We start from the raw sequence: 10,231 nt of genomic DNA, 5'->3' as shown, positions 1-10,231 counted from the left end.
TGATAAATCCCTTACCCAAGAGATCCTGAAGCTGAACACTGAGCTCCTTGAGCTCTGCAGGAGCCATCCGATATGGCGGAATAGAAATAGGCCGAGTACCTGGCTCAAGCTCAATAGGAAAATCAATATCACGCTCTGGGGGTAGGCCAGGTAGGTTAGTAGGAAACACATCTAAAAGTCACGAACAACAGGAACTGACTCAACCGGAGGAACCTCCCTACTCACATCACGCACATAGGCCAAATATGATAAGCATCCACTAGCCACTAGCCTCCTAGCACGAATAAAAGAGATAACCCAAACTGGTGTGCTACCACGAGATCCCTGCCACACCACCGGAGGATACCATGAATGGTTAAGGTAATGGTCTTAGAAAAGCAATCTAAAACAGCGCGATAAGGGGATAACCAATCCATGCCCAGAATCACATCGAAATCAACCATGTCAAGCAATATAAGGTTAGGCCGGGTGTCACGCCCCTTGATAGTAACTAAGCAAGTTCGAAATACCTGATCCACTACTAAAGACTCACCCACGGGGGTCGACACACGCAACGGCGCTACCAGAGGCTCAGACATCATACTCAATCGAGAGGCATAGTAAACAGAAACATACGAAAAAGTAGAGCCTGGATCAAATAAAGCCAAGGCGGGTTACTGGCATAAAAGAATAGTACCTGTGATCAGATCGTCTGATGCCTCAGCCTCAGCTTCCGCCCTCGCTGGAGCTGCGTAGAAATGGCTATGTCTGCCTCTGCCCTGACCATCGAACCTACCACCTGACCTGCCTCCTCGGGGACCACCCCGTATACCTTACTGACCACCTCTACGGTCCTGACCCTGGCCACGGCCTCTAGCTGGAGGTGCTGGTAAAGCTGGGGGAGCTGCATGAGGAGCGGGAGCAATCCTACTATGCTGAGGGCAGTCCCTGGCCCATTGATCCATCTCACCACACTCATAGAAACCCTGTCGAGGGCGACTCCCAGAAGAACGACTACTATGGCCTGAAGAACCCGACTGAAACACCTCGCGGCCCTGACTCGAACTAGCCTCACTCCGACCACAATCTGATGCCTGAAGAGAGGCCTGTGTAGGTCTGCTAGACTGACCCTGTCGAAACCGTCGTCTGGCCCTGTCATGATAATCTCTAGACCTAGGGCGGGAGACACTGTAGCTGCCCTCATGCCTAGCCCTCTTCTCGCTACCCTCTTGGGCCTCGCGATGAAGATGCTCCATAGTACTAGCATGGTCAACTACGTCTAAAAAGGATCGACCCGCAGAAACTAAGGATTGGGTCTTAAGCCGAAGCTGCAATCTCAACCCACGAAAAACGCACCTAACTCTCTCCTCCTCTGTAGGTAATATCATCTCGGCATGACGGGAGAGCTCGTGGAACCTAGTCTCGTACTCTGCCACCGACATGGAGCCCTGCTCCAACCTGCAGAACTGATCCCTGAGGCGGTCTCTGACGCTACGAGGGATAAATTTGGCCAAGAAGGCCTCAGAAAACTCATCCATGATACCGGTGGAGATCCCACTGGCCTGGTCCGAATGAATGTGCGCGCGCCACCACTGCCTGGCTGGCCCATCTAGCTGGTAAGCAATGAAGTCGGCCCCTCTAGACTTCACAAGGCCCAAAGTGTGAAGCCTCTCACGACAAGTAGTAAGAAACTCGTGGCATCCTCACCCACTGCCCCAGAAAACCTCGGTGGTGTCAACCTGAGAAACACACCAAGCATCTTCTGGTCCTCAAGCGGCATAGGTCTGTCCGCTGCCAAGGGCTGTACTCCCTCAGGTGGTATCTGGACATGAGGTGCCCTCACTGTAGGCTGATCCTGCGGTACTAGTGCTGGTGTAGCTGGGGCGGGTGGCTGCTGCATCCCCCCAAGCACACCTAAGAGCTGAGCAATAGCGGCCTGGAGATCTGGAGTCAAAACTAGTCCGGGTGGCGGCTGGGATGGCAACGGCCCCACCGGCTGATCTGGTATACGAAGTGCTGAAGGGTCTGCTACTGGCTCTGGATCCTCCTCTCACTCCTGGACTGATGCTGCGGCCCTCTCTCGACCTCGGGGTCGGCGTCTACCCCAAGCTGGGGCTCTTTCTGCAGGCCTGGGTGCATCACCCCCGGTCGCGCCACCTCGTGAGTGAACCATCATGCGAATGAGTGATACAAGTGAGATTTTAAGGAACCAATAAGACAGATGCTGCACGAAAGTGAAACAGAAGAGGAAATCTTTCTAAGGACATTCTGTAGCCTCCCGAAGATAAGTTACGGACGTCTCCGCACCGATCCATAAGACTCTACTAGACGTTAGCTCTATACAAGTGAGACCGGTGGACCTGAGGCACTGATACCAATTTGTTACGACCCGATTTCTCGATTCATGATGGCACCTACTATACCCTACCAGTAGGTAAGCCAACCCGTAACCCAGAACATCAAGCAATGAGCAAAAGAGCAGAAACTAGCGAAAACAATAATCTAAACAAGAATAACAAGACGGAAGCAACCGAAAATAAATATATACAGAAATTCCTCCCAGAACCTAGAAGTCACTAGTACAGAGCTATCTAATAAAGAGTACAAGTCCCAAAAGTGGACCACAACAGAGCGTTTCTCAAAGGCAACAAGACTAGCTAAAACAAAAGAAGGAGACAGAACAAACCCCAAAACGCCAAGTGCTCGCCCTTGTCTCCGAATCACAGCTGCAAAAGAAGGCTGGAACTAATCACCGCTGGTAACTGGTACTGGGACCTGCATCACGAAATAGATGCAGAGCATAGCATGAGTACCAACACAACAGGTTCTCAGTAGGCATCACAGGCCGACTGAGCAAAAAAGGTAAAAACAATAAGAAAGGATAGAATCTAGACACAGAGAGGTCAAAACGGATAAGAAAAGAAAGCACACGAGCATACCAGAAACAAACTAAGTACACTAAACTAAACTTAACTGGAACCCCATATGCCCAGAAGGTACACTCCTGCACAAGCTCAAATAAAACCTGAACGAACCCACATAAGCCCAACAGGTACACGAAAAAGCTTAGTCTACTGAAAAAGAAGAAAATCGGGCTCCCAGCCCAAAGTAACTAAGATAATCCATCAGACTCCACCAGCCAGCAGTGCACTCCCAGCCCAGCTAGAAAGAGTGACCCTAGGGGGCACCCAACCAAACAGTCCACTCCCAGCCCAGCTAGAAAGAGGGACTCGTGAGTGAGGTAGATATCGCGAGTCGTCCTACCATGCAGTCAGCTCCTAGCCCAGCTAGAAAGAGCGACCCCGGGACACCAGCTAGCAGCACACTCCCAGTCCAACTAGAAAGAGAGGCCCGGGGGTGATCGTTGATGCACCGAGTCTACCCAGCCAGCGATACGTTCCCAGCCCAGCTAGAAAGAACGACCTCGGGGGTGATGGTATCTCCAATAGGATTCAATCCAACAACAACCACCGTGGAACGCCGTCCACTCTAAGATATCACATAAAAGGCTCCAAGCCTATACTATCTCAATCCCACGCCTCGAGTGATGCACCAAACCTTCGAGAATGTGTCGGAATCGCAGAATGAGAGAGAGAAGATACAGAAGTGCAGCAAGAAGTGATAACGCCTAATCTAAGGCTCAAACTATCAGACTCAAGTCTGCTATTCCAGTCTACAAGGAGCTAAGTCATCCGAACGACGTCGGCAGCAAGTCAAGGGTATCCAGCACACACGGGTCATAAGTCTAAGGCAATGCTAGCCTAACCTAGACTAAGGACATCATGCTTACGGTTAAGGATGAACAAGGCATGCAAACATAGCATACAAGCATACAATAACATTTAGCACATAAGCATGCAACTCTACTAAACCGCTTAACATGATACTATACCCGAAATGTGGCCAATCGATCCTAACATAAGGTAACTAATCAAACTAAGTAGTAAACTGGTACTCACCCCCAATTCACTCCAATCGACAGATTTTTACACAATTAAGCTCAATCTAAAAGAAAGGAAGTCGTAGCCTACCTTAAGGCCAATCGCGCGCTCTCCAAATCACTTTACCGGAGATGTCCCTTTCCGAACAGTCTCGAAACGCTGCCCCGCTATCAAAAATAGAGTCACAAACGTTACTACGGTCATTTAGACACCAAAATAACAACAAACGAAGACTGGTCAATTTTGGAGTCAAAACGGGAATCGTGGGACCCGCACCGAACTGTCCAAATTTGACTCTGTCAAGAGACCCTAAACAACACTCCAAACTTGTTTTGGAACACAATCTGAGGCTCAAAATACAGCAAAAACCAACAAGCAAGAAACCACACTTTAATCAACTAAAAGAAACCGTATAGCAGTAGTCTAAACTCGGAATGAACTAGAATCGAAAGGTGCCCAGCACTCATTGAACACTCTACGACGAAGTCACGATAATTCTCAATATTTGGGACTTCGAATCACCCAAAACCGAGTTAAAATGAGTGAGATATGACCAAAACAAAAGTACCAAAATTAAAGACTCGAAAAAAGTACTGCAGTCAGGTTTTATCGCGAAATTACCTCGAAACACGTGGACCCAACAACTTCCGAACACTCTACCGCAAAGCCACCGAAAATACGAAGCTCCCGCACTTCGAATCGCCTAAATCGGACAAAAGATGAGAGAGTTATGAGGGTTTAAGTTTTGGGAAATGTTGCTGGTTTTTCTGCAATAAATAGCAGATTTGCTGCAATTTTTCCAAAACTTAAAAACTCCGACGGGGTGCTCCGAACTCGTTCGGAACCCCGTGCACGCAAACGAGATATGCAACCATACCAAATTCGATATTCCGGACTCAACGGAGAAGTCGAAATTTCGATCAAAGGTCATCTCGATAAAAAGTGGGTCCCACTTCCAAAGGCCATTTTAAGTCAAAACCCACAAAAGGGCTCGGAAAGATATCAAAAACCTCGGGACACAAAAGAAGGGTCAATCTAGACCAAACTCGACATTCTGGAGCTAACCGCATTGAGGGAATAGTCATCCGAGTGCGTTTACTCAGAATGTTGACCAAAGTCAAACTTAGACTTAAACTTAAAGTGAAAACGCCTAATCGCACCGACTCACACTGAAAACCTCGGGAGTCATGTCGACCATGCTACTAGCCTAAAATGACCCTTACGGAGCTGATGGATTCGTCAGAATTGGATTCCGATGTCATCTTCTTGAACTTTTGATCGAAAATGATCGTTCAAGGTTCATAAGCTCCAAAACACAAAAACTCGCACCAAGACCAAACGAACGACCAGGTGACCGAACTGTCAGTCCCAGCAAGTCATAAATGACTTGGGGTCGCTACAGGAACGCTCTAAACGACACACAGAAGGCAAGACACAGAAATGACCTGGAGGGTCATTACAATATCCACTACTAAAAAGGACTTTCGTCCGCGAAAGTAAGGGTCAGGAAGTACCTGAAGGCTCAAACAAGATGGGAAACTGCTCTCGCATCTCCTGCTCGGTCTCTCAGGTAGCCTCATCGACTGGATGATGCCTCCAACGGACCTTAACAACAGGAATGGCTCTCGAGCGCAATCTCCTCACATCTCTGGCTAGAATGACAACTGGCTCCTTTACAAATGTCAAACGATCATCCAACTCGACTGCATCATACTGGAGCACATGGGACTCAGTAGGAACATAACGCCGCAACATTGAGACATGGAAAACCGGGTGGATGGCTGAAAATGCTAGAGGTAGGGCCAACTCATAAGCAACCTCCCCAACTGTCCGTAGTATCTCAAAAGGCCCAATGTACCTAGGGCTAAGCTTGCCCCGCCTCCCAAACCTCATCACGCCCTTCATGGGCGACACACGGAGGAATACCCGATCACCAACAGAAAATCTCAAAGGTCGGCGCCTCCGATCCGCATAACTCTGGTGCCTACTCTGAGCCGGCCTGAGCCTATCCTGAATCACCCTCACCTGATCCAGGGCCTCCTGAAGCAAATCTGTACCACGCGGCCTAGGCTCTGTAGACTCAAACCAACCAACTGGAGAGCGACAACGCCTACCATATAATGCCTCGAATGGGGCCATCTGAATACTAGAGTGGTAGGTGTTGTTGTACGCAAACTCCGCCAAAGGTAAGAACTGGTCCCACTAACCTCCAAAATCCATAACACAGTCCCGCAACATATCCTCAAGGACCTGAATAGTACGCTCCGACTGGCCATCCGTCTGCGGGAGGAAAGCTGTGCTAACGTCAACCCGAGTGCCCAACTCATCCTGAAAGGTCCTCTAAAAACTAGACGTGAACTGAGAACCCCGATCTGATATAATAGAAACTGGCACCCCATGAAGTCGAACCACCTCCCGAATGTAGATATGAGCCAACCTCTCGGCGCTAAATAAAGACTGAACAGGAAGGAAATGTGCTGACTTGGTCAATCGATCAACGATGACCCAAATGCTGTCAACACCTCTAGAAGTCCGAGGCAACCCCACAATGAAGTCCATAGTGATACGCTCCCACTTCCACTCCGGAATGGGTAATCTCTGAAACTCACCACCAGGCCTCAATTGCTCGGCCTTTACCTGCTGGCAGCACAAGCAACGGGAAACAAAGTTAGCAATATCTCTCCTCATGCCACTCCACCAGTAATGCTGCCTCAAATCACGATACATCTTCGCTGTGCCCGGATGGATAGAGTATCTAGACTCATGGGCCTCAGAAAGTATCAACCGTATCAAATCCCCAAATCTCGGAACACAGATGCGGCCGGCGAATCTCAACACTCCATCAGGATCTAAGGTAGCCTGACCACCATCACCCGCTAACACTCGATCTCTAAGGGCCACCAAGGCCTCATCCTCAAACTGACAACCACAGATCCTATCAAGCAAGGAAGACTGAACTCCCATATGGGCTAAGACACGTCTAGGATCTGAGATATCCAACCGAACCATGCTATTGGCTAAGAACTGAATGTCCATAGACAAGGGTCGCTCCTCAACAGATATGAAGGCTAGACTACCCATACTCACCGCCTTTCGGCTCAAGGCGTCCGCTACCACATTCGCCTTGCCCGGATGATAGAGAATAGAGAGGTCAGAGTCCTTCAGGAGCTCAATCCAACGACGCTGGCTCGAATTAAGGTCCCTCTGGCTCATGATGTACTGAAGACTCCTGTGATCGGTATAGATCTCACATCGAACTCCATACAAGTAGTGCCTCCAAATCTTAAGTGCGAAAACTACCGCCGCCAACTCTAAGTCATGGGTGGGGTAATTGCGCTCATGAATCTTAAGCTGCCTCGAGCATAAGTAATAACCCGGCCCTGCTGCATCAATACACAACCCAAACCAACACCGGATGCGTCACAATAAACCGTGAAGCCCTCCCCTTAACTGGAAGAGTCAATATAGGAGCGGTGGTCAATAACTCCTTGAGCCTCAAACAAAGGGAACATCAACACGAGTCAACCGAGTCAGAGGTGCTGCCAAGGTAGAGAAACCCTCCACAAATCGTCTGTAGTAGCCTGCTAGTCCGACGAAGCTCCGAATCTCAGTAACTGAGGTTGGCCTAGCCCAATCACGAATAGCCTCAATCTTCGCCGGATCTACCATAATGCCCTCCTTAGATACAACATGCCCTAAGAACGCTACAGAGTCTAACCAAAACTGGCACTTTGAGAAGTTGGCATAAAGCCGCTGATCTATCAAAGTCTGGAGCACAACTCTCAAATGCTGCTCATGATCACACCTACTCCGCGAGTATATCAAAATATCATCAATGAAGACTATGACAAAGGAATCAATATAAGGCCTGAACACACACGTCATCAAGTCCATAAAGGCAACAGGGGCATTAGTCAACCCAAATGACATCACCAAGAACTCATAATGGCCATAACGGGTCCTAAATGCAGTCTTAGGGATGTCCGCTGCCCTAATCCTCAACTGGTGGTAACTGGACCTCAAATCAATCTTAGAGAACACTGAAGCTCCCTGTAGCTGGTCAAATAGGTCATCGATCCTAGGCAAATGATATCGATTCTTCATTGTCACCTTATTCAACTGTCTATAGTCAATGCACATGCGCATAGTACCGTCTTTCTTCTTAACAAAAAGAACGGGATTGCCCCAAGGTAATACACTAGGTTTGATAAATCCCTTACCCAAGAGATCCTGAAGCTGAACACTGAGCTCCTTGAGCTCTGCAGGAGCCATCCGATATGGCGGAATAGAAATAGGCCGAGTACCTGGCTCAAGCTCAATAGGAAAATCAATATCACGCTCTGGGGGTAGGCCAGGTAGGTTAGTAGGAAACACATCTAAAAGTCACGAACAACAGGAACTGACTCAACCGGAGGAACCTCCCTACTCACATCACGCACATAGGCCAAATATGATAAGCATCCACTAGCCACTAGCCTCCTAGCACGAATAAAAGAGATAACCCAAACTGGTGTGCTACCACGAGATCCCTGCCACACCACCGGAGGGATACCATGAATGGTTAAGGTAATGGTCTTAGAAAAGCAATCTAAAACAGCGCGATAAGGGGATAACCAATCCATGCCCAGAATCACATCGAAATCAACCATGTCAAGCAATATAAGGTTAGGCCGGGTGTCACGCCCCTTGATAGTAACTAAGCAAGTTCGAAATACCTGATCCACTACTAAAGACTCACCCACGGGGGTCGACACACGCAACGGCGCTACCAGAGGCTCAGACATCATACTCAATCGAGAGGCATAGTAAACAGAAACATACGAAAAAGTAGAGCCTGGATCAAATAAAGCCAAGGCGGGTTACTGGCATAAAAGAATAGTACCTGTGATCAGATCGTCTGATGCCTCAGCCTCAGCTTCCGCCCTCGCTGGAGCTGCGTAGAAATGGCTATGTCTGCCTCTGCCCTGACCATCGAACCTACCACCTGACCTGCCTCCTCGGGGACCACCCCGTATACCTTACTGACCACCTCTACGGTCCTGACCCTGGCCACGGCCTCTAGCTGGAGGTGCTGGTAAAGCTGGGGGAGCTGCATGAGGAGCGGGAGCAATCCTACTATGCTGAGGGCAGTCCCTGGCCCATTGATCCATCTCACCACACTCATAGAAACCCTGTCGAGGGCGACTCCCAGAAGAACGACTACTATGGCCTGAAGAACCCGACTGAAACACCTCGCGGCCCTGACTCGAACTAGCCTCACTCCGACCACAATCTGATGCCTGAAGAGAGGCCTGTGTAGGTCTGCTAGACTGACCCTGTCGAAACCGTCGTCTGGCCCTGTCATGATAATCTCTAGACCTAGGGCGGGAGTCACTGTAGCTGCCCTCATGCCTAGCCCTCTTCTCGCTACCCTCTTGGGCCTCGCGATGAAGATGCTCCATAGTACTAGCATGGTCAACTACGTCTAAAAAGGATCGACCCGCAGAAACTAAGGATTGGGTCTTAAGCCGAAGCTGCAATCTCAACCCACGAAAAACGCACCTAACTCTCTCCTCCTCTGTAGGTAATATCATCTCGGCATGACGGGAGAGCTCGTGGAACCTAGTCTCGTACTCTGCCACCGACATGGAGCCCTGCTCCAACCTGCAGAACTGATCCCTGAGGCGGTCTCTGACGCTACGAGGGATAAATTTGGCCAAGAAGGCCTCAGAAAACTCATCCCATGATACCGGTGGAGATCCCACTGGCCTGGTCGAATGAATGTGCGCGCGCCACCACTGCCTGGCTGGCCCATCTAGCTGGTAAGCAATGAAGTCGGCCCCTCTAGACTTCACAAGGCCCAAAGTGTGAAGCCTCTCACGACAAGTAGTAAGAAACTCGTGGCATCCTCACCCACTGCCCCAGAAAACCTCGGTGGTGTCAACCTGAGAAACACACCAAGCATCTTCTGGTCCTCAAGCGGCATAGGTCTGTCCGCTGCCAAGGGCTGTACTCCCTCAGGTGGTATCTGGACATGAGGTGCCCTCACTGTAGGCTGATCCTGCGGTACTAGTGCTGGTGTAGCTGGGGCGGGTGGCTGCTGCATCCCCCCAAGCACACCTAAGAGCTGAGCAATAGCGGCCTGGAGATCTGGAGTCAAAACTAGTCCGGGTGGCGGCTGGGATGGCCAACGGCCCCACCGCTGATCTGGTATACGAAGTGCTGAAGGGTCTGCTACTGGCTCTGGATCCTCCTCTCACTCCTGGACTGATGCTGCGGCCCTCTCTCGACCTCGGGGTCGGCGTCTACCCCAAAGCTGGGGCTCTTTCTGA

The 10,231-nt window shown here is 49.8% G+C and overlaps 1 pseudogene; it reads right to left on the bottom strand.

Moving 5' to 3' along the window:
• Nucleotides 1-1,624: 1,624 nt before the first annotated feature.
• On the bottom strand, nt 1,625-10,226 carry LOC125822115 (uncharacterized; annotated as a pseudogene).
• Nucleotides 10,227-10,231: the final 5 nt, after the last annotated feature.

This window comes from Solanum verrucosum, unplaced genomic scaffold (genome assembly GCF_900185275.1).
Source record: "Solanum verrucosum unplaced genomic scaffold, falcon-dt-bn FXZP01001156.1, whole genome shotgun sequence".
Taxonomy (NCBI): domain Eukaryota; kingdom Viridiplantae; phylum Streptophyta; class Magnoliopsida; order Solanales; family Solanaceae; genus Solanum; species Solanum verrucosum.
The sequence above is the reverse complement of the archived record's forward strand: the minus strand, read 5'-3'. Positions and strand labels throughout refer to the sequence as shown.